At 52.1% G+C, this 24,679-nt stretch overlaps 1 protein-coding gene across 1 annotated transcript in view; it reads right to left on the bottom strand.

Annotated features, from left to right (window-relative positions):
- Positions 1-16,085, bottom strand: part of CHST8 (carbohydrate sulfotransferase 8) — a 145,595-nt gene extending 129,510 nt beyond the window's left edge. The window contains exon 1 of the mRNA XM_086349630.1: positions 15,582-16,085. The gene's annotated coding sequence lies outside the window, so the exon portion shown is untranslated. The remainder of the gene's footprint in view (positions 1-15,581) is intronic.
- Positions 16,086-24,679: the final 8,594 nt, after the last annotated feature.

The following is a 24,679-nucleotide window of genomic DNA, read 5'->3' as shown; positions in this document are numbered from 1 at the left end:
GATGTCGCAGGACGGAAGCCCCATCTGGGCAGGTCACAGCTGCCTGCAGCCCGACAGTTCTTCAGCAAGGCCTTCAGTCTGGGTAGTGACCATCCCTTTCCAGGGCTCTGGCCCTTACCCTCCAGGGGGAGAATTGATCACCTTGTCAATGAAGCTCTGGGCTCCAAATTCCTCCAGCTCAGAAGCCAAATGCAGCTTGTGGGCATATTGTTTGGGCATGTAAGACTTTGATTTTTAAATTCTGAATTAGTCTCCAGATTTTTGAAAGGGAAAGACTTCACGTTAAAATCTACCTATTGTTGAATATTCAAATATCTGGCTACCCTGAACCAATTACTGCAATGGCAGCTGGATCTGAGCTCCCTTCCCCTCTTCTGAAGAGACAAGTGTCCCCAGGCACCCCAAACTGCACCACCTCCTTTCCAGGAGGCCCCGGCTGCGCTGGCGGGGGCTGGGGGGGGGGGTGTGAATTTTCCACCCGGCGGGAAAATTCCATGTCTGGGCTACGTCATGCTCTCTCCCTACCTTATCAGGCCCCTCTTTCCTCTTACCATTGGCTGTGGGAACCAGTGCTCACATCCCAGTGCCTTCAGCCCCTGCTCTGATCTGTTCCTTTGGGACAGTGGGGGGTTTTGTTGCAGAAAATCTCTCCAAGTTTACCCCCTATCCAAAGCAGCTCAGATCCAGGGGAGTCCTTTGAGCCTGCTGCTGCTCCAACTCTCCCCCGGGAGACCTGGACTGAAGTCAAGGCCTGGTCCCTGCCTCACCCCGGCCCTGGGCTTAAGAAGGGGACACAGAGCAGAAAGAAGCATCCCGATCTTTGGGGACTCTGATGCCAGCAAAACAGACTCACTGGGCAGACAGTTGGTTTAGGAAAACCAAAATCCCCAAGAGCTTAGTTTCCTGGAAACGCTGAGGTTTATTGGGAAAGGCTCTTGGTAGAGGCCCCTGTGAGGAAATGAGGAGGGCAGAAGTGGGCAGATGGAGAAACAGACCTCAATGCCTCACAACTCAGGCCTGAACCGGCCCCACAGGGGGATCTGGAGTGGGGATGGATGGACACAGCCAGTCATTGAATGCAGATGGGGTGTAACCTTGGGTGATTTTTTAAAAAATGTTTATTTATTTGGCTGTGCCAGGTCTTAGTTGCGGCACTAAGATCATTAGTTGTGGCACGTGGAATCTAGTTCCTTGACCAGGGATTGAACCTGGGCCCCCTGCATTGAGAGCGTAAAGTCTTAGCCACTGGACCACCAGGGAAGTCTTGTGAGGGCAATTATTTGGTGAGGAGGGATGCTGCTGGGAGCATCAGCTGCAGATATTCCCAGCAGCCCCCATGGTAGCGTCTGGCAGAGCATCACTTGGGGATGGTCAGGGAAGCATCCTGGAGGGCACTGCCAGCCTGAGCGCTAGAGGCAGCCTCTCTGGAAGAGGCAGGGATGGGGATGGGGGCTGCTCTGGGAGAGACTCCTCTCTCTCAGGCAAGGCCTTCTAGGGAGAGCTAGACACACCAGAAGAGAGTGCACTGAAAATTCAGTCACATCCCGGCATTTATTTGAAACACAACATTAATTCTGACTGTCATTAGAGTCTATTTCAATTTTGTAATAACATAAAAAGTTAAGAGTCTAATTTATTCATACAAATCTTGTTAGCATCCAATTTCCACATAATGTAACATATTCCTTAAAAAGCTGACAAAGCAGGAGAAATTAAAAACGAGGGGGAAAAAAGACATCCACGGGCGCTCGCTGTCACAAAGCAAAGGTGAGGGGGAGAGCAGAATGGCTCCAGAAAGGGCTGGAAGCTTGGAACAGGAACCAGTGGACCGTGGAGGGGCAGCTGTGCCGCCTGAAAGATTTGGGGTCATCACATCCCAGGCTGCCCCCTAGATGCTGTGGGGGGCGCTCCTCTTCACTACCTGCATGGCCCCCCGTCCCAGCAAGCCTCCCTGCCCTTCCAGCTCCACCGACAGCTCCCTAACACTTTTCTCAGCAAATCCACCCTCGAGAGCCTGTAACTCCTCTTAATTACACGTCTGCAGTGTTTGCATTAGATAGCTGTCACCCTGTAATTTACCCATACATGGATTTTAATTGTACATTAATCTTTCCTACACGCCACTCCTTTGCTAGAATCCATAACAGCAGCACTTTGGGCCATTTTGTTTATTCCTTAACCAAAAATAGCTGATTACTGTAATTGCAGACTGTCCCTCTTCTTATTTTCCAGGACTGCCTGCTGTGTGCTAGGGAGAGACTCCTGTCACCTGCAGGCTGCCTGTACACACCATATTGGGCTGTTTTGCAGCTGGCATACATCTCAGAGGAAAGGGCAGCAGCAACAAGCAATCTTCCAATCACCTGCCACGCGCTCCCTGAGAGCCTCTGCTCATAGTCTTTCTCTCAAGCTGAAGGATCTGGGTGCTGGGAGCACTCGCTTGGCTTAGGGACATTCTCTCAAGAGAGGATGACAAGAGAGGGCAACATGTCAACCTAAGGAATCCGCCGCTAGGAGGTTCCAAGGTCACTCAGAGAACCAGGTCAGAGAACTATAACTTACAAAGCCTTGGATGGCTGCCAGGGCCCCAGGAAGCTACATTTAGCATAAATTCTCCCAGCAGCAGGAGGAAGGTTTAACTCCCTTTCCAACAGAATCTGAATGGAATTTGTTACAGGAACATTGTGATTGAAATATCACCAATTGGTTTTTCATGACAACTCTACAGTAGATTGCAATTGTGATGGTTTTGTTGGTATGTGTGTGCATATGTGTGTGTGTGGCAGGGTGGGGGGGTGGCTGTTGTATTCTCCAGCTGGCCAAGGTGGCAGGAAGAGAGCCCCATACAATATTTATGAAATCCAAATGAAGCCCTACACTGGCAGTGAGCTGATATCATAACACAGATTTCAAAACTGCCTTGACATTTGCCCAAGATCAAATCTCCCCTTTTGAAGCCCCATGAGGCTCCGTGCCAACAGTGTTATGCCCACTTGCCCCCTCCAGCAACCTTCTCCATTTAAGCCCTGTGATTAACACTAGATTGGAGGAATCGCAGGATTGGAGTGGTACAGCCTAGACTAATATCAATGGAAGTCCGATTTTCCTTTGGGAAAACAGACGCTGTGGTTTTCAGCAATGAAAGACAGGAGTTTTGATAATTTTTATTGTTAAACACTTTTCGACATGCAAAACAAAGCACCAAACTGCGATGATCTCCTTATTGAAGAGGCTCTGACAGCATATTTGGATGAAGAGAGATGGGCAGAGAAGATCCATCACACATCAGTCCAGGAAACAAAAACAAAAGTGTGAAATGTATTTCCTCAGGGCCACAGATCTCGTTTGGTGGCTCAGTGGTAAAGAATTCACCTGTCAATGAAGGAGATGCAGGTTCGATCCCTGGGTTGGGAAGATCCCCTGGAGAAGGAAATGGCAACCCACTCCAGGATTCTCGCCTGGGAAATCCCATGAACAGAGAAGCCTGGACGGCTACTGTCCATGGGGTCACAAAGAGTTGGACACGACTGAGCGATTAAAACAACAAACAACAACACAAATCTCATTTAATTGCAACCTTTGATTTGTTTCAGGAGACCCCCTTAGGAAGAGTGTCACCAGCCTTCCCAGGACCTGGGTATCAAGTCATTTCCTAAGTGGTCCCTCAGGGCATCCTCCACCCAAAGGGCTCCATCGTCTATCACCACCCAGTACCTGTGGCTTTTACAGACAAGGTTCCCCAGGTACCAGGACCCGGGAGTGGTGAAATTCTGCATGAAATGCTGCATGGGAAACACTGCATGAAATATTGTATGAGATTCAGGCCTAAGTCCCCAGAGACTGTTTACGAGTAAAAGGGGAGGGCGATTTAGTTGGGTTTTGATAAACACTTCATATAGCACATCCTAAGAGGAGCAGAATCCTTGTCAAGCATGCATCTTTATGAGCTGCCCGCCTATAAACCTTGCACGAAAGGTCCATGCTTAATGTTGGTTTGGCAGTAAATTGGCGCGATGCATGGGTCTGCTGCATCAAATTAGCATCAACCCATAAAACGTTACTGAACGATTCCTCAAATCTGCCAAGTCTTCAAATCAATTTGGAGAAAGCGTCAAAGGTTTTTTGTTTTTTTTTAACTTTGATAAACTTTTCATATTAGTTATCACAGAAGAGCATAAACCTTTCTAATCTGTCTTTTCACAAAAAAAGGTGTTGTTTTTCCCAAACTGCTTTTAGCTCTTCCATCTTCCACACCCGCCTCCACATCGCATAAACAATATGTGTCATGGATTCTTTGTTGCCCTATTTTAAAGCGATTGGTATTTAGCTCACACTGTCCCTGCCCCACAACCCTGGAGAAAATTTCTACTGACAGCAGGATGAAGTTCTCACCCCTGGCCTTTGACATGCAGAACCACGTCTCCTCCGGGAAGCCTTCTATAACTCTCCAGTGAGCTCTGATCATTGTTCTATGAGGGTCATGTCAACTAGACCAGAGTTTCCTGGGGGCTCAACACACTTCTTTCCCTGAGGACGTCACGTTTTGGACCTTCAGGGGTGGGGCTCATAGTGGGTGATCCTTGAGGAGTCATCTCCCCCTCCCCATCTCTGAGGGCCAGCCCATGTCCCCCCTTCTATAGAGCCCCTTCTGGCAGATGCTCTGGCTAGAATCCCTTGCCCTCACTCCCCAGCCCCAGAGATCTCGACCTCCCAGTCACCTCCCCATGGGTCGCATCAGAGTTGTATGTGAATCTCTCTCTGGAGCCAATGGCTGGGTCCCCGAACCAAACAAGAACAGAAGCTGGATTTGAACCTGGGTCTGACTCAGAGCTCTCATCCCCCACTGGCCATGCTCCTCTCCAAATAAAATGATGTCACACTTGAGGAGAAAAGGACCAAGCCACCCCCAAAGAAAGGAGGCTTTATCATGGCCCCCATCCAAATGTGATGCGGCAGCAACGGATGAGGTGATAACAGACATGGCGCTTTCACCTTCACTTCACCGGATGGCATGTCCTCGGCGCCCTTTGCATGCCATCTGTGAGAGGCTGGTGTTGAAAAGCTGAGGAGGTGGCTTGGAGGGGGGATGGAGTCTTGCTTTCTACAGAGGGACCCAATGGCAGATAAGCCCATCAGGGACGAGGGGCCCAGAGGTGCTTCTAAATGGCCAGTGCCTGGAGCCCTGGGGGTGAGCACAGCTGCTGGAGGGGGTCTTTTAGAGCAGTGGTCGCCAACTTTTCTGGCACCAGGGGTCGGTTTTCTGGAAGACAATTTTTCCATGGACTGGGTGATGAGGGAGGGTGGGAATGGTTCGGGTGGTAATGTGGGCGATGGGGAGAGATAGGGAGTGGCAGATGAAGCTTCCCTTGCCCGCCACTCACCTCCTACTGGGAGGCCTGGTTCCTAACAGGCCACGGACCAATACAGGCTGGGTACCCCAGAGTTAGAGGAATGGAGCACCAGGGTGGGACACCCTCCAGGGTTGGTGAATTCAACTTCCAGAGCCCTCCTCATAGCAGCCCAGGCTTCCAACAAGCCCTGTCCAGTCATCTGGGGCGGGAGAGGACAGAAGCCAACGGGCCAGGCTCTGTTGCCCGGTCCTTCATTCAGTGGGTGTTCACGGGTCCCACTCTGCACCAGGACTGTCCTAGGCACTGAGGCAGGGCTGCGCACACGACACATCGGGTGGTCTCAATGCTCCTGGGATTTGTGAAGGCAAAGAAAGACAAGCCCCGGAGAGTGCGATAGACCATGGGAATTCATCCAGTGATTCTGGGACAGGTGCCCAGGTCCCCAGCTTCATCCAGAGAAACACCTGTCTACCTGTTGCCTAACAATGTGGCGGATTTACACCTGCTTGGCAGAGGGAATCACCGGCACCCTAGATATTTAAGATACTTCATGTTTTAGAGATGGAAATGAATTTTCAAATTTGTTCAAGAATGTTTTCAATTTCAATGCATCCCTGGCCAAAAAAAAAAAAAAAAAAATTGCATTAGTCGCCTGGGGAATAAGATGGAAATCACAGTGTGATACCTCTACACACTCATAGAAGAGCTAAAGGAAAGAAACTGACAACACAAAGTGTGGGAAAGGAAGTGCAGCAGCTGCTACTCTCAGTGCCTGGTATGTGTCAGGGGAATTAGTACCACCACTGCAGAAAACTGTTTGCCATCACCTACGGAACGAACATGGGCGTATTCTGAGACTCAGCAATTCTCTTCCAGGTACATGTTTATTAAATTGTGTACCCACGCCCAAGACATACACGCAGGAAGGTCCACAGCAGCACTGTCCATAAGCCCCAAACTCTGAACAACCCGAATGTCAATCAACAGGAGAGCCAAAAAAGAAATCGGGATGTCTTCCCACCATGGGATCCTATACAGTAACAAGAACAACTTTCCTGGTGGTCTAGTGGTTAGGATTCCAGCTTCCAGTGCAGGGACACAGGTTTGATCCCTGGTCAGGGAACTAAGATCTAACATGCCACAGGGCAACTAAGCCCACAAGTAAAGAGGGCACGCACTACACAGAGGAGCCCGTGCTCCACAACAAAGACCCAGAGCAGCCAAAAAGAAAAGGGAAAAAGAAAAGAACAAGCTACGACTGTCTACAGCCACGTGGGGAACTCTCACAAACATAATGGAAAGCCAGACACAAAGGTACGCGGACTCCACTTCTGTCAAGTTTAAGAAGAAAGAAAACCAATCCACGCCGTTATGAGTAAGAAGAGTAGTCACCCGTGCGGGAGGGGAAGCGCCTGGAAGGGGTCACAGGGATGCTGCCATGTTCTGGTCCCCACTCTGGGGCAGGGCACACAGCCTGTTTTGTTTGCAGATATTCAGTGCATCATATACCACAGTCTGTGCGCATTTCAGAGTGGATACTGTATTTAGAATAAAAAATTTTCAAAAGGGATCCCACCTACACTGCTGGTGGGAATGTAAATTGGTGCTGCCACTATGGAAAACAGCATGGAGGTTCGTCAAAAAACTAAAAATAGAGTTGCCATTCGATCCAGCAGTCCCACTCCTGGGCGTATATCCGGAGAAAACTCTAATTCAAAAAGATACACGCACCCCCACGTTCACGGCAAAACTATTCACGATAGCCAAGACAGAACAACCTAACTTCCATCAGCAGATGACGGGATAAGAAGATGTGGGACATAATACAACGGAGTATTACTCAACCGTAAAAAGGAATGAAATAGCGCCATCTGCAGTAACATGCATGGACCCAGAGAGTACCGTACTAAGCAAAGTTAATCACAAAAAGAAAGACAAATGCCATGTGATATCACTGACATGTGGAATCTCAAATATGATGCAAATGAACTTATTTACGAAACAGAAACAAACTCAAAGATATAGAGAATAGACCAATGGCTGCCAAGAGGGGTTTGGGGGAGGGAAGGACTGGGAGTGTGGGCTTAACAGATGCAAACTATGATACGTAAGATAGATAAACAATAAGATACCACTGTACAGTACAGGAAACTATATTCAATATGCTGGGATAAAACATATTGGAAAACAATATGGAAAAGAATATATATTAATATTTACATGTATAACTGAATCACCACTATATAGAAGGAATTAACACAACATGGGAAATCTCCTAAACATCAATAATTTTTTTTTTTTTTAAAGATTTCCAATGTACTGAATACAGGACAAGGAAGAGGCATCCACAGGAGACTGCTGAGAAAGGGGACACCACTCAGTAGGGCCACATGCATCCCTAAGCCTTTGTCACATAACTAGACAAGGCCCTTGATTGCCAGGTTTCCTTGCTTCTGAGATGGAGAAGGACAGTTCAGTTCAGTTCAGTCGCTCAGTCGTGTCTGACTCTTTGTGACCCCATGAATTGCAGCACACCAGGCCTCCCTGTCCATCACCATCTCCTGGAGTTCACTCAAACTCATGTCCATCGAGTCGGTGATGCCATCCAGCCATCTCATCCTCTGTCGTCCCATTCTCCTCCTGCCCCTAATCCCTCCCAGCATCAGTCTTTTCTAATGAGTCAACTCTTCACATGAGGTGGCCAAAGTACTGGAGTTTCAGCTTTAGCATCATTCCTTCCAAAGAAATCCCAGGGCTGATCTCCTTCAGAATGGACTGGTTGGATTTCCTTGCAGTCCAAGGGACTCTCAAGAGTCTTCTCCAACACCACAGTTCAAAAGCATCAATTCTTCGGCGCTCAGCTGACTGAACCTTGGCTAAAAGACCAAACATAGGAGTTTATGAAGATGATGAAATAACAGCAGTTGCCATCTACTGTGGGCAGGCTATCTGTTAGGCACAACAGCTCTATGAGGTGTATTCTACTGTCATCTCCGTTTTATAGATGAGGAAACTGAGTCCCCAGTCCACAGAGTGACCACGTAGTAAAGCTGGGCCTTGAACCCAGGCCTTGAACCTGACTCCGGGATCTGGCTTCAGTCACAACCCCAGGGTGGCAGCGGGGTGGAGCGAGAGGGTGGAGCTGGTTGCCATGGCTGTCCATTGACACTTTAATTTATGGCAGAGGGAATTGAGAAGCGTTAAATAATAGGCATAGATTGTGTTTTCCCAGGGATGAATGGTCATGAAATTAAATTTGCAGATGTGCCAACCCTCAGGAGGTGAAATGACTTCAGCGGAGACGGAGGCCTGGAATCTAAGCAGGAGATGGCAAGATGGACCCAGCCTGAAGCAACGCGGTTGCCCACACACACCAAGGCAGTGCTGCTGTTCAGTTTTTCAGTCGTGTCCGACTCTTTGTGACCCCATGAACTCAGCATGCCAGGCTTCCCTGTTCTTCACCATCTCCCAGAGTTTGCTTAAACTCACGTCCATTGAGTCGATGATGCCATCTAACTATCTCATCCTCTGTCACCCCTTTCTCCTCCGGCCTTCAATCTTTCTCAGGAGTAACTGCTGCGTGGGATGCCGAGGTGGCCGTGCCCACCAACAGCAGGTGGCCCCTGTACGGTGGCAGCGGCAGGCTCAGTCCCTGAGCACAGCGACAGGAGGGGGCATCCGGCTGAGGGCACCATATGGCAGCAGGTCACCACGCCCCATGCGCACACCACCCCCAGTCCTGCGCCAGCCTCCACCAAAGAGATCCAACCAAGACGTGGGAGACTGAAGGAACCACTGAGAAAAGCCCCTTGGAAGGAAGGCTCAAATTGGACCTAGATGTGTATAAGGGAGGGCTTCCCAGGTGGCCCTAGTGGTAAAGAACTCGCCTGCCAATGCAGGAGACATAAGGGACACGGGTTCAACCCCTGGGTCAAGAAGATCCCCTGGAGGAGGGCGCTTGGCAACCCACTCCAGTATTCTTGCCTAGAAAATCCCATCCGCAGAGGAGCCTGACGGGCTACAGTCCTTTGGGTCACAAAGTGTCAGACATGCCTGAAGTGATTTAGCATGAATACATGTATATAAGGGAAAGGATAAAAAAAGAATATTCCCGGTGAACGAGGCAGAAGGAGTCCCCAAAAGGCTGGCTGCATCACCCACCGTTTCCACCTGCGTAGACAAATAGCTTACATCATGAACTGGGTCAACCAGTGTAGACAGACTGCGTTGTACCTTGGGCTTAACCACCTCAGCTCTGGGAGACACAGCCTGACGGTCAGGGCCTTGTCGGAGGGTTGAGCTGAGCTCGGCCACGGGGAAGCCCCGAAAGCCAGAGAGAGTTTTAGAGTTTGTACGAAGACCCCACTGAAAGTGGGGCAGGCACAGACTAAATGGAAGATTCCAGGGCTCACGCTGTTGACTCAACCAGTGTAGACAGACTGCCTGCACCATGCACTGGCTCAGTGGGTGTAGACAGAGTATCTGCATCACACAAGGGCTCCACCAGTGTAGACAGACTGCAGGGTTAAGCGCACTCTGCCCGCCATCACTGACCACCTTCTCCATGCCAAGCTCATCTCAGCCAAGACACCAGGGAGACCAGGATTTACATCAAGCCCTGCTGCATTTGCTCGGCTTCCTCCAGACCTGGCAGGAGGTGCAGAACATGGCAGGTCCACCGTCAGTGTTTGCTGGGGGTCTGGATGCTCCCTGCAGAGCAGGGGAAGCAGAGCCCCCGCATCTCAGGGCTGGAGTAGGGTCCCGGTGCCCACAGGCTGGGACAGATGGGACTTTCCCAGGGAGATGAGTCAGCCCCCCAAGAAGAGGCAGCCTCGGAAGTGGGGACAACCAGTCTGCCAAGTATGAGTCAACGTGAGCCCAGGCTAGGGTCTGCTGGCAGGGCACTCTCCTGGGCCACCTTTCCATTCTTGAGACTGACGAGCACAAGGGCACGACCTGTGGTCCGCAGTGGCAAGGCAGGGGCGGGGCAGCAGCCAGAATCTGAAGAGGCCAAACTCCAGGCAAAGAGCCCAGGGGCTGGAGGAAATCAGCCCCAGAGAGGCCTGGGGTCCATGGAGTGGACCTGTGCCTCCCAGCATCCTCTCCTGGGCTCTCCTCCCACATCGGAGTCCGGCCCCGCCAGGGAGGAGCTGGCTCAGGGCCAGGCAGAGTGAGGACAAGGTGACAGTGACCCGGGCTGCTGCCAGCAGCTCAGCACGGCCGCTCGGCTCAGGGCCCGAAGCCAGCAGCGTGGGAACAACGGGAAGCGGGGTGACTCACAGACCTGCTCCCCCCACCCGCGTTCTGGAAGACAGAGCCGGGGGGACCCAGCTGAGGGCTGCAGGGAAGCCGGGGCCTGAGCCGAGCTCAGCCAGCCACAGGGAGCTCAATGACATTGGAGGGGGGTTAGGAGCTTGAGGCCATGGGCAGAGCCCCTCGCAGAGGGTGGGGGCAGGCAAGGAAAGGAGAGAGAACCGAGGCAGGGCCCAGGAGAGGAGCTCTTTCTGAGTCAGGTGCCTACCAGCTGTGGGTCAGACTCAAGAGGATGGCAGCTTAGGGACCTACCAAGGATGAAACCTCTGGCCAGCAGGGGGGCATTAAGGAGGGTGTCCGATCAGCTGTCCTCATGAAAGCACCAACCCTGCGCGGTCACCTGTTGTGCGCCCACCACGAGCCAGGCCTAAATGGTGAACGCCTGGGGGGAGGCAGCGGAAGACCCAAGGGCTCAGGGGTTGGCTGAGGAGGTGAGACAGGTGGGCAGGGCCACAGAGGCAGGGCCGCACAAGTGGCTGCCTGACTGGGGGATCGAACCCAACGAGAGTGGAGGAGCACTTGGAACATTTTGGTTCGAGGGGCCCTGCCTCAGGGTGCTGACGTCTTCCAGTCGTGGTCCTGACCATCTCACGTCCCCTCGTCTTCTCTGCTCTGCACCGAACCAGGCCCCAGTAGATTCAGGTCCACCGTCCCTCTGGAGGACCACAGCTGCCTCCCTCCAGGATTACTGCAGCCCCCTCCTCGCTGGGCTCCCTGCTCTGCAGCAGTCCCAGGTCCCTCCCTGGCCTTTGAGGCTCTTTACAGTCAGGACTCTGTGTATCTCCAACCCCATCTCCCTCTTTCACCCTGCTGGCCACATGGGCCTTCCCACAGCTCCTGGTCAGCTCCATCTCTCTCACTCATTCACATTCTGCACTGGAAAGCTCCCTCCATGCTTAGTTACAGCTCTTCTTTCAGGGCTCAGGGGGAGAGTCACCTCCTCCAGGAAGTCCTCCAGGGCCGTCGGTCTAGGTCAGATTACTCTATCGTAAATCTCTGTTTTGCAACCACACGGATATTTCCTCTACATGTTCATCAGGGCCTAGAATCACACATGCGTTGGTGACCTGTTTAGTAATAGGGCCGTCTGGCACGGCATGAATCGGTGCGTGATGAGTGGATGGTGATGGAGTTTCTGTTCCACCAGATGACAAAACCTGCAAGAGGAGGGACCACTCTTAGTTTGGCCTTTCCCAGAGCCTGATCCAGCAACAGACACCAAATACACGCTTGTGTTTGGTCACTGAATGGAGGGCAACAGGGAATCTGACACTGGGAGTATGGGACGCAGCATTCTTTAGCTTTAGGTTTCAACATTAACAGTTCTAATTTAGGTCAAATAAATGTCGTTGACCAGGCCCAGCTCTAGCCTTGAGTTGGCAGGGACAGGGTGTCTTGCTCTCAGTCACCAGTAGCAAGAAGTACCGATTTCCCAGGAGTGCGTGACCTTCAAGGTGGGGAGTGGAAATGCTGGGACCCAGGCCCCCTGCCTACAGACACTCTCTGACTTCCCCAAAGGTAGCTTTCACGATGGAATTTTGCTTCTCACTGTCAACCCACCCGGATTGCACACAGGCCGCTCCAGCCTGCCAGTGGCTGAGGATGCATCTGTGGCCAGCAGGTGCAGGCTGGAGCACCAGATCACAAATGACAGGTAGTTTTGTACAGGGTAAAAGTCACAACTTTTTCCCACGGCCAATTTGTAAGTCTCATCTTCTGTCGCCGTGATTTACCGACCGCAGGGTCACACATCCTCCAGCTGGAAGGAAATGAGACGGCGTCTCCTGTGTCCTCTGCTACCTGAGCTAATGTGGCTCTGTCCTCCAGCTGCCTGAACTCAAGAGTTTCCTCTGCCTTTGGGCAGCCTTTTCCCAGGAGGGAGGGAACACAGCTGCTCTGCCGTCAGACGAGCTTTGGCAGTGGCTCCAAAGAGCTGGGGAGCCTACTGTCACCACACCGTTAGCACGCTCTTGCCTGCCCCCAGCAAACATCCCCAGGCTCCCAGATACTGTGGCCACATACACATCCAGACAATCATTCTTGATCGCTTTTTTATGTCTCGTTGTCCCGTGTCACAGTCACATTGATCTCCTTGGGCCAGCACTACATAAATTTCCTGTTTATAACTCATTACCTTTTGATTAGCTGAAAGGCTGGGTACTGGTTTCACAGTGTTTACTGACTCTAATTGCCAGTTATTCATGAAAAAGCTACCATAATCTTTTGTCCATTTTCTTGCCCATATGTTCCCTCCAAGCTCCATGTTTCTCCCACATGGTTCCCACACATGGGTAAACCAGGAAGGTGTGGCAGGTATGGCTAAGACAGGTGTCTGAGACTCTAGGCCAGGCAGCAGGCAAGAGATCGGGCACCACACCTTCCCCCAACATTCCCCCAAAGATCCCAGTGCCTACTGTATGTGCCTTCAACCAGATGCATCAGCTAGCAATGAATACAACTCCCATCTGTTCGATCGGCACAACCACAAACAGCCTATCCGGCCACCACTGACACCAACCAGAGTGATGAGCAGAGAAGCAGCCTGCACGGCATTTCCAATCAGGAGAATCTGATGTTCCTTCTTTAGAAGGTGAATTCTGAGATGAGCCCACCAGGCATATTTTCCCAACAACCATATGGCAAAAAAAAGTAGTTACTGAACTTTCTCAGACTTATTAGCTTTCATAAACAGAGATTTGAATAAATGTTTAAAAAATGAAATTCCCTTGATACTCTGTAATCAGTATATGTTCATTATGGAAACACAGCAAATATGTATGAAATTTCCCAAGTGATATCTGGCTACAAGATTAAAAAGGCATGTCCAACTGCAGGCTGAGTTACAGAGCATACTTCTCCGGTCACCATTCAGGACAACTCTGCGAAGCCCAAGAGGTCAGACAAGGCTGTTTCTTTCCTAGCTGAAGCAGGGAAAATCAGAAGATGCTCCCTTTTGCCTGCTCAGGCAATCCGGAAGTGAGCCCCTCCCCCCACTGATTGATTGATGTCTCTCTATAAATAATTAATCTTTGACCTTGCTTTAAGAAAGCCTTGACTTTTTAATTTGGGGTCTTTTTAAAAATCAATACAGGGGGAACATAATTCACTCTCACGGAGTCTGATTCCAGGTAAATAAATAAATATGCTGTGCCTTCCCTCTGTCCCAGGGTGAATGGGCCAGGCAATGGATGGGGTCAGACTTTGCCGGGGGGGGGGGGGGGGGGGGGCGGGGTTTCTATTCAACTGCTATTAGAGTATCGATCATCCTATGAGGTTTAATTCTCTTCAGAGTTTGAATGTTATTCCTCCTTTGGGTCACTTCACAGAGGCAAGTCTGACCAAGTCTTTGGAATGCGCTTCACGCCATCCAAGGGCTCCCCACAACACGTCCTGCCATATGCAGTGGGCTGTCTGGATTAAAACAGGGCCTCCTCCAGGGACCAGAATGTCACCCTTCCTGGTGGCCTGTCTGCCTTGCTTTGGGGACAGGAGCAGAGGGTGGCTAGGAGAGGCTATGGCAGCTGGGAAATTTTAAAGAGGGCTCTGCCACTCTTGCCTGGAGGCTGCACTGTTCTAGGGCTGGACTTAGGGAAAGTTCTCCACCCCACGGGCAAGGGTCAAGGTGAACTCAGATATGAGAGATCAGCGGAAGGAAGGGATCTTGGTAGTGCAGCTTGTAAGCAGCCCAAGGATGGGAAAGGGGCTTGTCTGCCCCTAACCCCTCTGCAACCGCCACTCCTCCCCGACACTGGTCCCTTCACTCACTGGCCTCTCCTTCAGGCTCTGCTGCCAGGCCAGATTGCGGCCAAGCACAAACAGGGGGCCCAGTCCGCTTCACTTAGCAGAGCCAATCACGGCCCAGGCTCCAGCTGGGAGGCGGCCCAAGGACCAGGGTCCACCACAGTATTGGAGACTGCTAAGGGACAGGGAATCCCGGGGTTGGCCCCTACTTTTCGGCTAGGACAGACAGCCGGGCAACGAGTGCCCACAGCCCAGGGCGCTGCATGGTTGCCGCCGCGTCCAGGTCGGGGTCGCAGGGCCTGGAGCCCTAAATGTACCGCCAAAGTTAGGGGAAGAGACAGGGGTCACCTCCGACACAAGCGCCAGCACTGGCACGACTAAATCCCGCGAACGCGCCTTGGCCGGGCGGGGACAGCCTCGGGCGAGGCCAGAGCTGGTCGCAGAACTAGAAGCCAGCAGCTAGAGCTGCAGCCGCCGCCGGAGCTCGGCTGGGTCCCGCGGTAAAGCGGATCCTTTCACCGCCTACTCCCGGGCTCCTGCACCACTGCACTCCTGGACACGCGCACGCACACACCTTCACAGGATCACTGACGCACATACACTCTCCTTGAGTACAAAACAGGCTGGTGCGCCGGAGAGTCGTGGGGTGAGGATGCGCGCAAATGGAACGCGGGCGCACCTTCCGCCGTAGCGTAGGAAGCCAAGAAGGTAGCCTCTAACTCCTCCCTCGAGCCTCCCCGTCACAACCTGTCCCCGAGTCCCCGTCCCCAGCGCGCGGGAAAGCTCGGGGAGCCCCCGGGCTCCGGCACGGCTCTCTCCAGGGCCGACGCTGCCTCCCCGAGCCCAGCATCCAGGGCGAAGAAGAGGAGCGGAGGATCCGCAGGGACCGAGTGAGCCCGCGGGGTGACAGTTCGCAGACGCGCGGCGACAAGCAAAATCCAAGGAGCAAAAGTCTAATTAAAGTTCCCGCTACTGGAGCCAGTCCCCAAAGTGCGGCCAGACTGGAACCCCGCGCTCTCTATCCCCGCTCGCGGCTTGGAACTCTTACCACGTCGTTTCTCGGGGCTTCTCGGGGCTGGGGCGCAGTGCAGTCCCAGGGGACCCTTCGGGGCTCCGCTCCCGGCGGAAGCCGGCACAGGGCGGGGACGGAGTGGGGCGGGGGCGCAGCGCACTTACCTGGCGCAGCCGGCGATTTCGGGGCCGCGGGAGGCTCCAGCCCCGGCGCGGTTCTCCACTGCGAATCCTCCGTTTCGGGGCGCCCGGGCTGTAGGGCGCCCTCCGCCCCGGCTAGGGCCCGGCGTCTCCTCCTGCTCCGAGCGGAGCCCCGTGAGGTCGGCGAGGCGAGAGGCGAAGGGCCGGCCACCGGAGCGCGCAGAAGAGGGAGAGGGCACGGCGGCGTGTTCCTCCTCTGTCCCCGGCTCCGGTCCGCCCCCCTCGCGTCTCCCGCTGCCGTCGTCTCCTCTCCTCACAGCCCCGCTGGATCCGGTTCTCGCGCCAGGAAGGCTCCCAGCGAAGTGCGAGCGGAGCCTCCGGCGAGGCTGGAAATAGCGCCGCGCCCGCCCGGCGCCCCGCCCCCGGCCTGGGCCCCGCCCCGCGGTGGTGGCGGCCGCGGCGGTGGCCGGGTCGGGAGGGGATCACACCTCAATCGACTCTTCCCTCCCGGGAGCTCTCGGGCGCCGCGCCCACGCGCGCTCTCCTACTCGCGCGGCCCCACGGGCGGCTAAGCTGGGAGGGAAACGCCGCTGGGCGCGGTCCGGCGGCCCGGGGGTGGGGGTGGGGATGCCCCGAGCGGCGCCCGTCTCCCAGGTTCCCCCTGAGCAGGACTCTGGGCTGCCACTTGGCTCCAGACCGCAGCCGAGCGCTGCCACTGCCTCGCTGGGTCGCACGCTGGCGCGGACCCGAGAAGAGGACAAGGCGTCACCAGAGCGGGCCGTGACCGCAGCTGGGCAAGAGGGCGCGCCTAGGACCCGACGTTGCGGGGGCGCGGGGCAGGCGGAACGCAGAGGATAGATCCGAAGACTGTGAGAGGTTCCTGGGCTACAGCCTCGGTGGGTTTCAGTCAAAATCTTGGGCAGCCTCGAACCCTGTGTCCGCATGGATCCCCAAATTCCTGGGGCTCTGGATTCAGCTGAAAGTGCCCTCCTTTCAGCCCTTTCAGCTGAAAGGCTATCTCCTTGAAGTCCCTGTTGTGTCAGGGTGTAGGGGTCAGCCTGGGTCCACCAACGCCTCTACCTACGCACCCTACAATAACAGAGTGGACACATGACATATCCATTGCCACACAACCCCAGGGCAGAGCAGGGAGGCAAAGGGAGTGGGGGGGGGGGGAGGGGGCTCTGATTCTTGTCCTTGTTCTTTAGGAGAAGCGGCAGCCCCCACCTGCAGGGGGCAAGCAGGTGCCAGGAAGGAAAGCAGGCTGGCTTTCACAGAAACTGTATGAAACTGTAAATCAGTCACCTCTTCATCTTGAAGGGATGCTCAGGATTTTCAGAAACCTTTAGGAAAATAAAGTGAAGGATGTTCACCCTCCTCTCATGTTATCTGCTGATAGGCTACCTTGATCTCCCTTAGTTCCTGCAACAACAAACCAGGTGTTATTATTCCTGTTTTATAGAGGAGGAAACTGAGGTTCAAGTTTGGCCCCAAGCATACAAGTCACAAGCCACCAAGTTGCTGGAATCCACACATCTGGAGGATGGCAGAGCTGGCACTGGGCCTGCTGATTCCAAATAGAATAGGTTGGATGCTAGGATTTCCTCTCCAAGACTTTGAGCTCAGAGACTGTCAGACCCAGGACCCTAGCCCCAGCCACAGCTCCACTGGCCACATGTTACTTCTATGTGTATGGGAGAGGGTGAGAGGGGGTGGATGTATACTGCTGAAATCGAGGTGCTTCACCTCAGTCAGATTGGAGGGGCTTGAATACAAGGGACAAGCATTCAAATGTCAGGAAGAGCAGGGCCGTTCAGTTCAGTTGTTCAGTGGTGTCCGACTCTTTGCAACCCCATGGACTACAGCACACCAGGCCTGCCTGTCCATCACCAACTCCTGGAGCTTGCTCAAACTCACGTCCATCAGGGTCTTTTCCAATGAGTCAATTCTTTGCATCAGATGGCCAAAGTATTGGAGCTTCAGCTTCAGCATCAGTCCTTCCAATGAATATTCAGGACTGATTTCCTTTAGGATTGACTGGTTTGATCTCCTTGCAGTCCAAGGAGAGCAGGACAGTAGTGTCTTTATCCATCCCATGAGCAAAAGCTGTTGGAACAGAGCAGAAGGAAAGATGGCAAGAAGGAGGGCTGTGGTTGTTGGTGAAGTGAGCAGAAAGCTACTTGCCCAAGGAGGAGCCCAGAGTGCACTGCCCCATCCCAGCCCCTGTGCCCTTCCTCCCTACACCTCCAGTCCCCTCTCACCACCTGGGGTCCTGGCTGTGCAGCTGGGCTGTTTGCTGAAGAAGCCTGGTGGTCAAGGGAATCTCTTCAGTACTATGCACACTCACTCAGACAAACCCCCACCCACACACACACACACACACACACACACACACACACATTGGGCAGTGGGGAAAGGATGCGGAGAGGAGTTTCTGTCCCCTGACCCCAGCCCTGCAGCCAGGAAGAGGCTCTGGACCATAAGTGTTTCCCCTGGATGAGTCTACACAAGTTCTACCTCAACAGGACATGTCTACACAGGTTTTCCCCAGGCCAGGCCAGCCGTGAGTGTGGCTGGTCAGGCTGTCTCAGCTGCCCTGTGCATCTGTGCACAGTGATCCTACTGGGAAGGACGGTTTTTCCATTAGCTTTTCCCACTGTACTTATTAGCACTTATTTGCATCTAATATTCAGGCAGACCCGCTAAGAATCAACAATGCTGCATTCCTTTGATATATGCTACACATTCAGTTTTGCACTCAGTCTTCCTTCTGGTTTCCAGAGGCCCTCAGGAAAATCCCCAAAGGGTGTCTGCCATCCCTGGCACCAATGTACACTGAGTTATCCTCCTCGGGATTTGCCCAGGGCTGTATGCCCTTTTTTGAAAGTCAGGCTCGGCCTCTGCGGCAAGGAAGGTAGAGAGATGCTGCAAAGCCGGCATGGAGCCCTGTGCGCACTTACGGTTCTTGATATGTGTGTCTCTGCTGAAAGATCAGTGGCAAATTGGTCCCTTTGCATCCCAACTAAGGGAAAAAGACACATGCACTAGATGGCCTCCTGAGTCCACATCCCAGGCCCCAGGAGAGCAAACAGAGGCTTGGGAGCTCTTCTGTTGCCACCAAAGGTGTGGGTGCAGGAGGGGGCCTGTGTAGGTTTGGCTGAGGGCAGTGGGCAAACCACCTTTCCCCTGCTGGGCCCCAGACCATTCCTGGGAGCAGCAGAGATCCTTACAGGCTTGGGGCAGGGAGCTGAAGGCAGCACAGTGGGGGATGCACTTTGTGTTTGATGCAGGGCATGCAAGCCCACTGGTAGGACTGAATCCTTAGTCCTAAACCCTCCATTCTGTTGCAATGAGAAGCACCAGGGCACCGTTCTCGGGAGGCAGATGGAAGCCATCTGGAATGGCAGGTCTGGGAGTACCTGTCTCCATTATCCTGTGGGAGAAAGACGAGAATGATGGGATGGACCGGGGACCCATCTCAGCTCTCCAATGGCTAGCTGGATGGCCTTGAGTGCATCTCCTAGCCCTTCCCTGAAGCTCTGATACTTTTGTCCACCTGCTGCAAAGAGCCAACTCATTGGAAAAAGACAGGAAAAGATGAGAGAGGGAGAAGAAGGGGGCGACAGAGGATGAGAAGGTTGGATGGCATCACCGACTCAGTGAACATGAGTGTGAGCAAATTCGTGGAGATAGTGAAGGACAGGGTAGCACTGCAGTAGACCCTACTGCAGTCCATGGGGTCTCAAAGAGTCAGACACGACTTATCGACTGAACAACAACAACCCTTCCCAGTCTGTTTCTTCATTAGCAAAATGAACAATAGACGCCACCCTGCTATAGGGCAGCAGGGTTTCACAGATAAGGTGAAGGGTGGGAAAGCATTTTGGAAAATGGAATCCATGGCTGGCCTGCTCTGACTCACACTCAGATCAGCCACCTTAGGGCTTCGGCGTCCAGCATCTGGCCCTATTGGTGGTGGTGGTGGTGGTTTGTTTCTAAGTCATGTCCGACATTTTTGCAACCCCATGGACTATAGCCCACCAGGTTCCTCTGTCCATGGGATTTCCCAGGCAAGAATACTAGAGTGGGTTGCTATTTTCATCTCCAGGGGATCTTCCCGACCCAGGGATGGATCCTGTGACTCCTGCACTGGCAGATGGATTCTTTACCACTGAGCCACCAGGGAAGCCCTACACTGGCCTCTAACATATCTGACCCCAGCGTTTCCCAAAGTCAGTTCAACACACCTCTGACATGCTGATTTGAGCACCATTTAGATGGGAGACTCTCTCTTGGGAAACTGGCTGCTTCGCAGCGGCTCTGAGATGGTGGCCAAGCCTCCCCACAACCTCACCGCCCCATTTGAACAGTGAGGGGAGTGCAGCTCAGGCTCTTGAGGCCCCTCCAGGCCCGAGCTGTGGTTCCACAGTCCCTAAAATCTCCTCACCTGGAAAGGAGACCCAGAGATTCCTTTGGCCACTTGGAACCTTGTCAGATGAATGTTCCTTTCCTGCCCTTTTCCTCCACTTCCCATGACCTTTCTCCTTTTCTGTCCCCTTTTTGGTTTCTGAGGAGCTGGAAGAAATGGGTTGCTCTGTTTCCTTCTATGTTGAGTGGCCTGAAATTCCCTGAATGTCAGAGTGCCTGTGTGAAAGTGGGCTGCATTAGCAATGCTGTTGGGGTTCCAGGCACCCACACATCCCAGACACCTGCTATAATTTCTCAAAACTCACCATCGTAAGAACATTTCTTTGTAAGATTTTTTTTTTTTTTTTGGCTGCACCGAATCTTAGGTGCCCGATGTGGGATCTTAGTTGCAAGTTGCAGGATCTAATTCCCTGCCTGGGGATCAAACCCAGACTCCTCTGCATTGGGAGCTTGGACACTCAACTACTGGACCACCAGGGAAGTAACCAACAGTTCCTTTTTAAAGAGCGAGTTTCTGGGTCAGACTAATGTGACACCAGTGTTTGTCCTTAACACGATGAGAGTGGGGGAACAGAAAAGGTTTGCTAAGTAGCACACAGTAGAAACTGACTGTGGTTAAATTAAGTAACAAAGGAGGGCTTCTTGAAAGGACACTGGGGGTCTCAGAGCAGAGGCAGAGCCTAGCATCTGGGAAGGAGGAGAGCAGCTACTAGGGCAGAGGGTTAGAGGACCCTTGGGGTCTCCAGGAAGGGATACCCGGCTTTCCATCTAATATCCGCGCATCTGCAGATAGATTTTTGTTGACTCTAGAGTCCAAGAAGGAGCCAGATCCAAGTCCATGTCCAGCCCATCCGTGCAAACTGGGCTCAGAGCCAGCCTGGTTTCTCTCTTGAGGTCTTGCCAATTTCAAGTTCATTCTGGTGTTTCTTAATTAAAAAAAAAAAAAAGAAAAGAAAGAAAGAAAGAAAACCACTATGGAGCTAGTCTGCTGCTGGTCACTCCTTGAGTTCCCACGAATCTTTAAGCCCCACCATCCCCTGGTGGTCCGCGTATGGTGGAGAGGGGACATCGTTGAAGAGGGTGCTTAACTGCAGGAGGGGATCCAATAGACCCTGAATATAAATGGTGGAGGTTTTTCTTCATACTTCAGGGTGAAAAGTGTAAAATTCTAGACTACTTATGTGTCACAACTCATAAATGCGATTTAATTTGGACCAAACGAATTCAGCCTTCACATCATGTGGGCTGAGTTGAAGTTTACTTGTTTGGTGTCAAAGTCAATGAGAATGGGGTAGGGGGCACATCTCCCCTACCTTGGAAGATAAACGGGCATTGACTTTTCTTGCCGCTGTGGTGTTTCTGTGCATCTATCTGTATCCAGATACAAATGAGCTCATTATGAGAAGTTCTCCCTACTCAATCAAGGTCACTTGGCTGACCTTCTTTTTTTGGGCTATGTGCTGTTAGTAATTAACTGAGGTGACTGTTAAAATGAGGAATTACTGTATGACATAAATAAATGGCACTTCTTTTTAAACACTCACTGATTGGGAGAGCTTGCGGATTCTCTAGGACTCCTGGCTTTGCCCAGACTGGCACAACTCAGCTTCCTTTCTTGTGCCTACTGGTGGCTCCCCGGAGTAGAGTGGCTGTAGGTTACTCAGCTCATGCAGGGCTCTGTGGGATCTGAGAGAGGCAGTGGGGTCTCTGAGGGCAGAATTTCATCTCTAGCATCATCAGCTTGTGTGCCCTTACCACAAAAGTCATGGATCACTTCATCTCTTTCCATTATGTGGTAAGGAAGTGGGGCTTAAGTATTATCTGAGTTCCTGAGATAGCTAAAGGCGTTTTTTTTAAAAAGGATGAAAACTTGAATGCTATTCTAAATTTAATGCTTCGTATTAAGAACTGGGTTTGGAGATTTTTGAAAAGAAAGGATCGCTTTGAACTGAACAAAATATTTCCACAGGAACACTCTAGAAATATTTATCAGATGCCACTGGGAGCACGCCATTGGGAAAGGAGGGGCACCCTGAGACTTCCCTGATTGGGGAGGAGGGGAATATATCATAAGATGAGCTTAGAAACGTGACTCAAAGAGGACACTCAAGTGGCGATTTCTTAGCCAGACTAGAAAAACTACCTTCTAGAAGAGCCATAGGTCTGAGCCCACAGAGCTGGAAGGCAAGGTGGTCACTAAGCTCTGTTACAATGTGTACTTGTCTGAGGACAGGCACTCTCAGAATCTCCCAGATGCAGTGTGTTAGTCTCAAGATTTTCTCAGACCCTCCTGGCAAAGGCAATGTGTGCCTGAAACCTTGTGGGTGGCCACAGCAGAGATGGAGAAACAGCAGCAGGTCTTGCCCTTCTCCAGGCAGTCCTGAGCAAGTGGCATTTTTGAGTGTACCAGGAGCCCACACAGCACCTGGCAGCATGCATCTCTCCACCGGGACTGAAAACAAAAGCCTGGTGAATGATGCATCCAAGGAAACAAATCAGAAGTCCATCAATCAGGCAGCACGCCCTGCCCCCTCCCAGAGTGACCTCCAGGGCAGCAGATCAGAAATGCCTGTTCCTGGACCAGCATCCAAACCAGGTCCCTAACCTGCAGTCTCTGCCATCCACTCCTCTGTGCGAAGATGCTGCCACAGGAAACAGCTAAGTTAACATTGGTGGGAATCACCTGAACCTTTCTCCTGCACATGAAGGAGAAACTGGAAAAGCCTGAGAAAGTTTGATTCCTGAGCCCCTCCAGAGGTTTTTCAAGCCTGGCGTGTCACGGAGAGCCAGCCAGCCACCCAGGAAACTCCCGTCCCAGCCTTGTGAAGCCATCCCCCAGAGCAGAGAGCATGCCAAGGTCACCAGGCTTTGGAAGCAGATGACCTGCTGAAGGTTTGTGGAGGAAAGGATGTCTCCAGCCTCCCAGGACTTCTGGGTGCAGAGGTGTTCTGCAGCAAAACCCTTTTGGGTACCTCGTGAAATTAAACCCTGTCAATGACAATAGAAGGCAGTTGTGGCAGAAACTGGGATAAGCAACTGCCATTTCATCGCCAAGTTCTTCCAGAGCTGAGGAAACTTCATCCTTCAGGCAGAGCCCGAGATGCTCTGGAGTTCAGAGCGCTGCCCAGTGGCGTCCTGTCAGTAGCTATGGAAACAGCGAGCCAGATGCCTCCCTATCGGCTTTTGTGCCAGAGACATCTTGCTGTCAGTAGTGTTTCAAGTTGGCTTTAAAAAAACAAGACAACCCAAATATCCTCTTTTGACACCACGCAAAGGGCCCCGTGGCATGGAGGCAGTCCTGCAGGTCCCAGCATGATGCCTGTCACGCTCTGTCCCTCATCCCTGTCCCTAGACAGGGCTTCCTAGCTGCCTGTTCTTAGCAGTGATGTCTTAGGATCAAATAAGTCCACCTTTTGTGCCTGTCCCAGCCTTGGTGTCTTGGTCCCAAGATTTAGGGCAGAGGGGTGGGGGCAGGTGGGACATAACCCTGGTTAAAGGTGTGCTGAGATGAACCAGCTGGAGGCAAGCCCAAGGGTGAAGCCCAGCCCCTACTGTGGTTTCTAGCCTCCTGCCCTTAGGCACAGACTGCCCAGCCCCACCTTCTTTGGGGAACTGCTAGAGGCAGGATGGGAGAGGCAAAGAGAAGAGCAGCTCCCAGTCAAGCAAGAAGGCAGATGGATGGACTAGAATTCAAGGCAGATCATGATGGCACCGTGAGAGAGATGGTTGAGTCATCTTGCCGGGGAATCAGGGAAGGACTAAGTGGAGGAGGTGGCATTTGACCTGACCTAATCTCATCTGGCCTGTTCTTACTCGTAGACTCACAGCCACAGAGAATCAGGGGGACTATAATCCAATGTATATTAATATTTTGTTTAACATGGTATTCTTAATTAACATGAAGAATACCATAGTTAATAGATACAGCTAATGGCAAGTTGCTGTATATTATGGGGAGCTCAACCTGGTCCTCTGTGATAACCTAGAGGGGTGGGAGAGGGTGGGAGGTGTGAGGGAGGCTCAAGAGGGAGGCAACATATGTATACCTATGGCTGATTCATGATGATGTATGGCAGAAACCAACATAACATTGTAAACCAATTATCCTCCAATTAAAAATAAATAAAAAAGAATACCCTGGCATCGACAGATAAAGGACTCTCATTTCCATGCCCAGAGAAAGGGTAGACGCTACAATTAGAAGGTAGGATTGCTGAATTCTGGAAAACATGGGTAGCACTTAGAAATGACAATGTCTGGGGAAAACAATCAGAGCCTTTTGAGGGAGTAAAGAGGGTATAGACAAGGCAAGACAAGCATTTTATTTGTGTAGAATAAAAGATGTCTCATCAAAGTCAATTAAAAAATATGAAGCCTACATCATTCTATTTTCTAAAATCATAAGCGGGTTGTACCACATGAGAGATGTTTGAAACAGGGAAAGCCACTGGAGCACAGTTTAGTCTCTGTCTTGGGTTATGGTCCCCAAAGGAAGACCTAAGACAAGTATTTGGGTTCAGGAAATTTATTTGAGTGTGACCTCAGGAAGCTTAAGGCAGACCAACAACCTTTGATGGCACCAGGGAAAGCTCTAGAGAGAGAAGAGAGATACAGGAGCTTAAGGTTGAAAACATCTCCGGGGTTGAACTCAGATGGGCTAAGGGGATCAATAGGGTTTGCTACAATGTCATTAT

Source organism: Bos grunniens, chromosome 18 (assembly GCF_055505025.1).
Source record: "Bos grunniens cultivar Pamir isolate PY7600 chromosome 18, Bosgru_T2T1.0, whole genome shotgun sequence".
NCBI lineage: Eukaryota > Metazoa > Chordata > Mammalia > Artiodactyla > Bovidae > Bos > Bos grunniens.
The sequence above is the reverse complement of the archived record's forward strand: the minus strand, read 5'-3'. Positions and strand labels throughout refer to the sequence as shown.